Consider the following 7,454-nt stretch of genomic DNA (forward strand, 5'->3'; position numbering starts at 1 on the left):
AGACCACCCGGCGCGTTCCGAGCACGTGTAGCAATGCGACCCCAACCCTAGCCCTCGCAAGATCGCAAGACTGGTCCTTCGCGTACATAATTACGCTCTGGAGATACCATGGGCATAGGGGAAGGGGCACGACCACGACAGGCCCAGAATGCGGCTCAACCACATCAGGGGCTCCCAAGTGTGTCATTTCCTCTTTTTTTTCTCTTTTTTCTTTCTTACCCACAGGACTCCGTTTACCAGAGGCCCTGTCCGGCAGTAGACCGTCCGAACTCACGATGCAACAGCCAGGGAAGGAGAAAGGTTGCGATGAATATCCAGGTGGTCTCCCTTACGAGCATTAAATCTGTTTTATACACCACTCCGCAGCCTACCCCTGGAGGGGGACATGTTTAATAGTCCCGTCCCTTGCTTATCGCACTATTTGTATCGTTCTGCATTCATAGCAGTACTTCTTGAATAAAACAATGCAGCACCTTTTTGCTTATAATTCCATTTCTTTCTTATACATATGTTCATTTGCGACATGTTGCATCCGTACACTTTGGTACGGCTAAAAACACCAGAGGTTTATGTTCCCCACATCATGGTGTGATAAGTCCGAACACTTTCACAAGTGCGGCACCCCGAACTTATAGCATTATATGCATCAGCTCCGAATCATGTCTTGGGTCAATAGTTGGGTTTGCCCGGCTCCCATGTTTTGGTACCTTACGTTCCGTTGTATCGGCTAAGGTAGCACTGGGAGAACCACTGCGATTGCGCCCCAGTTGAGCTGGGCTAACGCCTCAGTGGAGAAAGCTAAAACTGACCGTCATGATGAGGCGAGAGCCGGTCGCTGTTCGAGAGGTTTTTTTGAGTCCCCAAGGACTTATGCCGCCTAGAGCGAGGAACCGGCTTTGTCCGGCCCAGGCGTGGATAGCGCCCCGAATTCGGCCTTCCGAACACTAGGGGCTTCGCCGAAATTTAAAATTATAGAATTCCATGGCTAAGTGAGAGTGTTCAAGCATTATAAGTCCGGTTGCCTAGTTCGTCGTGTTGAGCGCCTCCCTAGATGGACCCAAATATGGGAACAAGAGTGCTCAAATTTATACCGAACACCCCAGCACTCGTGGCATGGGGGCTGAAGCCGACGACTTGCCATCTCTCAGATTTGATAAACAGCCGCACAAAAGGTAATATTTTAAATCAACAAGCGTTGCTTAGCGCATATGAACAAAGTTTTCTGCGCACAGGATAACAAAATGCGAGTTCACTCAAATATTACATTATTGGAGCACTCACCCGCAATAGTGCGGGCACCCTTCAGGACACTCTTGTAATACATCTCGGGCGTGCGATACTCCTTGCCCGGCGGTGGGGCGTCCGTCACAAGCTTCTCAGCATCCATCTTGCCCCAGTGCACCTTAGCACGGGCAAGGGCCCGACGGGCACCTTCAATACAGGCGGATCGCTTGATGACCTCAACCCATGGACATGCATCCACCAGCCGCCGCACCAGGCCGAAGTAGCTCCCAGGCATGGCCTCATTGGGCCACAGCCGAACTATGAGGCCCTTCATGGCTTGTTCGGCCACCTTGTGGAGCTCGACCAGCTGCTTCAGCTGGTCGCTAAGGGGAACCGGATGTCTGGCCTCAGCATACTGAGACCAGAAGACCTTCTCCGTCGAGCTCCCCTCCTTGGCCCTGTAGAAAGCGGCAGCATCGGACACGCTGCGGGGCAGATCTGCGAACGCTCCTGGAGAGCTCCGAATTCGGGTAAGTAACACGTAATCCACATCCACATGCTTGCTTTGCATGAAAAATGCCTTACCCGACGCTATTTTCTTCAACGCCTCGATTTCCTGGAGGGTCTTGTAGTCTTCGGCCTTAGCGGCTTTGGCACTCTCAAGAGCCGATGCAAGCTCGGACTCTCGAGTCTTCGAATCATGCTCCAAACTCTCATGTTTTTCCACGAGAGCCTGGAGCTCTTGCCGTACCTCCGCCACCCGTGCCTCCTGCTTCTCTCGCTCGGTGCGCTCCGCGGCCGCATTACGATAGGCCACGGACACCGCCTCCTTCAGGGTCGCCACCTCGTTTGTGGCCCCTGCAATACCCACGTTATCCTTGTCATTCTTTTTGCAACCAAATCCTTTTCTGTAAGGTACAACTTTAATAAGGTGCTACTCACCTTCTTTGTCCTCGAGCTGCTTCTTGGCACGGCCGAGCTCGTTCTCGGACCGCTCGAGGTTTTGCTTCAAAGCATTGACCTCTGCAGTCAGTGCGGCAGAGGTCAGCAGGGTAGCCTGCAATCCCATATCGACATATCTTTTATGACTCCTGCGTATATCTTTTTAGATCCTCAGTCCGGCTTTTCTTTCCGAACACTGAACCGAGCATCAGGGGCTACTGTCTATGCGGTACTATTTTACATATATTAATATTCTTACCTCAAAGCCTGATAGAAGGCTGCTGCAGGCTTCGGTCAGCCCGCTTTTGGCGAGCTGGACCTTCTGAATCACCGCACTCATGACAGTGCGGTGTTCCTCCTTGATGGAAGCGCCGTTGAGCGCCTCCAGCAAGTTATCCGGCGCCTCTGGTTGGACGGAGGCCGCCGGCGCCACGGTCTTGCCCTTCTTACGAAGGGACTGCCTGCCGGACTCCGGAACCACTACAGGTTCCGGTGCGGAGTCCGGCACGAAGTCCGGGAGGTCGCCCTGTGCCACCTCCGGGTCCTCCTCCTCCGGATGGGTCCCTCTCTGGGATCCCACCTCGACGTCTTCAGCGTCGCGGGGAGAGGAGGCGGTTGGAAGTGAAGTGCTGTTCACATCCGACGAGCCCAAGGACCCGCTCGACGAAGCGAGAAGACCGTCCTTGGGCGGACTGCAGGGTTGTATGCGGCGTTAGAAAGACACCAAGTGGCAAACAGAAAAATCATGAAGTCATTCGGGAGTCCGGATACTTAAGATCTCGCTAGGGGCTTGGCCCTTGGAGGCCAATCCTCGTCGTCGTCACCGGCATTGGCGGAACAGTCCGAGGGAAGAGTCCTTCCCTTCTTGGACCCTTCGGCCTCCCTAGTTGGGGAGGCCTTCCTTTTCTTCCCTCCCCCCGCTGGGGGAGAGGCCTTTTTCTTCTCATCCTTGTCCTCAGGGGAGGAGTCCTCCTCGGAGTCATCAGACACCTGAAAACGGGAACTCTTTCGAGTACCCGTGGCCTCCTTCTTGGCCTTCTTCTCCGGCACCACATGGGGTGCTGGAACCAGTAGCCCCGCCAGATGGGCATCCACTGGGTCCTCTGGCAAGGGGGCCGGACAGTTAGTCTGCTCAGCCTTCTTCAGCCAGTCCTGTCAAAGAAAAGGGAGTTTAGATCCCGCATAGAGTCAAACTATGGAAAACAAGTATCCCGTAAAGGGTAAAATCATTTACCTCGTCAGCCTGACGCTGCGAGCGGAATCCGCGATCTTCGGTAGCGGATGCGGGAGCCTCGGCGCCCTTAAAAAGCACCTTCCAGGCATCTTCGTACCTAGTGTCGAAGAGCCCGCTCAAGGTTCGGTGCTGAGCCGGATCGAACTCCCACAATTTAAAGGCCCATTGTTGGCACGGGAGAATCCGGCGGATGAGCATGACCTGGACTACGTTGACGAGCTTGAGCTTCTTGTCCACCAGCTTCTGGATACAGGCTTGGAGTCCGGTCAGCTCCTACGAATTGCCCCAAGTCAGGCCATTCTCCTTCCAAGAGGTGAGCCGTGTGGGGATGCCAGATCTGAATTCGGGGGCCGCTGCCCATTTAGGGTCACGCGGCTCGGTGATGTAGAACCACCCCGATTGCCACCCCTTGATGGTTTCCACGAAGGCGCCCTCGAGCCAAGTAACGTTGGGTATCTTTCCCACCATGGCGCCTCCGCCTTCCGCTTGATTCCCCTTTACGACCTTCGGCTTGACATTGAAGATCTTGAGCCACAAGACGAAGTGGGGCTGGATGCAGAGGAAAGCCTCGCACACGACGATAAACGCCGAGATGTTGAGGATGAAATTCGGGGCCAGATCATGGAAATCCAGGCCATAGTAGAACATGAGCCCTCGAACAAAGGGGTGAAGTGGGAAGCCCAGTCCGCGGAGGAAATGGGGAAGGAATACCACCCTCTCATGGGGCCTGGGGGTGGGGATGAGCTGCCCCTTGTTGGGGAGCCGATGCGCGATGTCGCTGGACAGGTATCCGGCGCCGCGCAGCCTCTCGATGTGCCCCTCCGTAACGGAGGAGGCCATCCACTTGCCTCCCGCTCCGGACATGGCTGGAGAAGGTCGAGGCGAGATGTGCGGACTTGGGCGCTGGAGCTCGAGTGCGCGGAGATGGATAAGCAAAGGAGGAAGAAGGCGCAGGTAAAAAGGTGGATCCTTATCCCCTTATATATGGGCAGACGAAATTATGTCCCCACCGGCCTGGTAAAACTTGCTTTTCTCCCAAGCGCCACAATCAAAGACGCGGTTGGGTTACCCACGTCCGTATTGATGAGAATCCCGGAATAAGGGGAGCACGATCTTTGCTTCAACAAGACGTGCCAAGGAAACCGCTTCGCTAAACGCACTGAGGCGGTATAATAAAAACGATTCGAGTGAAGGCTTGGTTGTGGTGTGACGTCACGCCACGAAATACGTCAGCAGATTGAACTTGTGTAAATATTATTCTCTCTACGGTGGAATGTGGAATTTATTTTGCAGAGCCGGACACTATCCTGGTGTTCACAATCTTCTATAAATTATTCGGAGAAGGAACCCGCCTTGCAATGCCGAAGACAATATGCGCGCCAGACTCGTCGTCATTGAAGCCTGGTTCAGGGGCTACTGAGGGAGTCCTGGACTAGGGGGTGTCCGGATAGCCGAACTATCATCATCGGCCGGACTCCAAGACTATGAAGATACAAGATTGAAGACTTCGTCTCGTGTCCGGATGGGACTTTCCTTGACGTGGAAGGTAAGCTTGGCGATACAGATATGTAGATCTCCTACCATTGTAACCGACTCTGTGTAACCCTAGCCCTCTCCGGTGTCTATATAAACCGGATGGTTTTAGTCCGTAGAGGAACAACAATCATACCATAGGCTAGCTTCTAGGGTTTAGCCTCCTTGATCTCGTGGTAGATCTACTCTTGTAATACCCACATCATCAATATCAATCAAGCAGGACGTAGGGTTTTACCTCCATCAAGAGGGCCCGAACCTGGGTAAAACATCGTGTCCCTTGTCTCCTGTTACCATCCGCCTAGACGCACAGTTCGGGACCCCCTACCCGAGATCCGCCGGTTTTGACACCGACACCGACCACCGCAGAAGATAGAGAGAAAATGAAAGATGTTCCCTATGCTTCAGCCATAGGCTCTATCATGTATGCAATGCTGTGTACCAGACCTGACGTATGCTTAGCAATAAGCTTGGCAGGTAGGTACCAAAGTAATTCAGGAGTGGATCACTGGACAGCGGTCAAGAACATCCTGAAATACCTGAAAAGGACTAAGGATATGTTTCTCGTTTATGGAGGTGACAAAGAGCTAGTCGTAAATGGTTACGTCGATGCAAGCTTTGACACTGATCCGGACGATTCTAAATCGCAAACCGGATACGTGCTTTTATTAAACGGTGGAGCTGTAAGTTGGTGCAGTTCTAAACAAAGCGTCGTGGCGGGATCTACATGCGAAGTGGAGTACATAACTGCTTCGGAAGCAGCAAATGAAGGAGTCTGGATGAAGCAGTTCATTTCCGATCTAGGTGTCATACCTAGTGCATCAGGACCAATGAAGATCTTCTGTGACAATACTGGTGCAATTGCCTTGGCAAAGGAATCCAGATTTCACAAGAGGACCAAGCACATCAAGAGACGCTTCAATTCCATCCGGGATCAAGTCCAGGTGGGAGACATAGAGATTTGCAAGATAGATACGGATCTGAATGTTGCAGACCCGTTGACTAAGCCTCTTCCACGAGCAAAACATGATCAGCACCAAGACTCCATGGGTGTTAGAATCATTAATGTGTAATCTAGATTATTGACTCTAGTTTAGGCGAAGCCCTGCGTCGGTAGAACATCATCATCGTCACCACGCCGTCGTGCTGACGGAAGTCATCCCCGACACCCTGCTGGATCGGAGTTCGGGGATCGTCATCGAGCTGAACGTGTGCTGAACTCGGAGGTGTCGTACGTTCGGTACTTGGATCGGTCGGATCATGAAGACGTACGACTACATCAACCGCGTTGTCATAACGCTTACGCTTTCGGTCTACGAGGGTACGTGGACTACACTCTCCCCTCTCGTTGCTATGCATCACCATGATCTTGCATGTGCGTAGGAAAATTTTGAAATTACTACGTTCCCCAACATACACGATACCGGTAAAGGGGGACAACATCCGAGAAAGTTTTTCCGGTTCCGGACGTCTGTCACACAGATGAACCGGAGGGGAAAGGTTGTATGTTTGCTATGCTAGGGACGTGTGGTGGGCGAACGGACCGCGCCTTCAGATTCGACTCGTTGTTCTGAGGAACTTTCATGTACAAAGTTTTTCGATCCGAGTTACGGTTTAATTTCTACGAATTTTCAAAGATTAAGCAATATTCTGGAATTAATTTTAATCCGAAAATAAATGCTAAAATGCTAGGCACACCCAGCACAATGTACACAAAGAGGGGGACCCAGTTGACTAGTCAATGTTTGACTGGTCAGCAGGGATGGGACCCTCCTGTCATTCACTGTGTCTAGTTAACTAGTTCAGTTTCAACTAATCCAGTGATTAGGCTAATTAATCCTGAGTTAATTAAGTTAAGTTAATTAGACTAATTAATTAAACAATATTTATTTTTTTTCATTTTTTTAACCAGGGGCTGGGCCCTATGTGTAGTAGGCACAGGGGAACAGTTCAGGCAAACGGGCGCAGGGGCGCGACCACGGCGCCCGTCGGGGCGGAGGGGCGAGGCCGGCCGACCGGGGTTGTGCCCGGCGGCAGTGAGGCCATAGCGGGGCGAGCGCTGGGGAGCGGGTCGCGGGCACCGGTGGGCGAGAGCGACGGCAGACAGCGGCAGCCGGCAGGAGGGGCGAGCGACGGCGCCTGCAGAGGGCGGCCAAGGCAGGGCCTGCGCATGGCAGGGGCGTGCGGGGCCACGTGGACGCGGGCACAGAGGGGATGACAGGGAAGGAGGACGAGGTCCTCACCAACGTTGATGGTGTACGGGGCGGTGAGGCTCGACGGCGACGTTGATGGAGAGGTGGGGTGGGGTTGAGGAGGCGGTCGAGGAGGACGACGGCAGTTTGGCGACGGCGGGGTAGCGCCAGGCGGCACCGAGCAGCATCGGGCGAGGTGGCCTCAGTGATCCGGCGACGTCGCGCCGTCGGGGAGGCGGGGTCTCGATCTGGAACGAGGGGGCGAAGGAGCCTGGGCGGCGCACGGACGGGAGGAGAAGGAGAGACGAGCGCCGGCAAGGTGGCGACGG

The sequence above is a fragment of the Triticum aestivum genome, chromosome 6B (assembly GCF_018294505.1).
Source record: "Triticum aestivum cultivar Chinese Spring chromosome 6B, IWGSC CS RefSeq v2.1, whole genome shotgun sequence".
NCBI classification, from domain to species: domain Eukaryota; kingdom Viridiplantae; phylum Streptophyta; class Magnoliopsida; order Poales; family Poaceae; genus Triticum; species Triticum aestivum.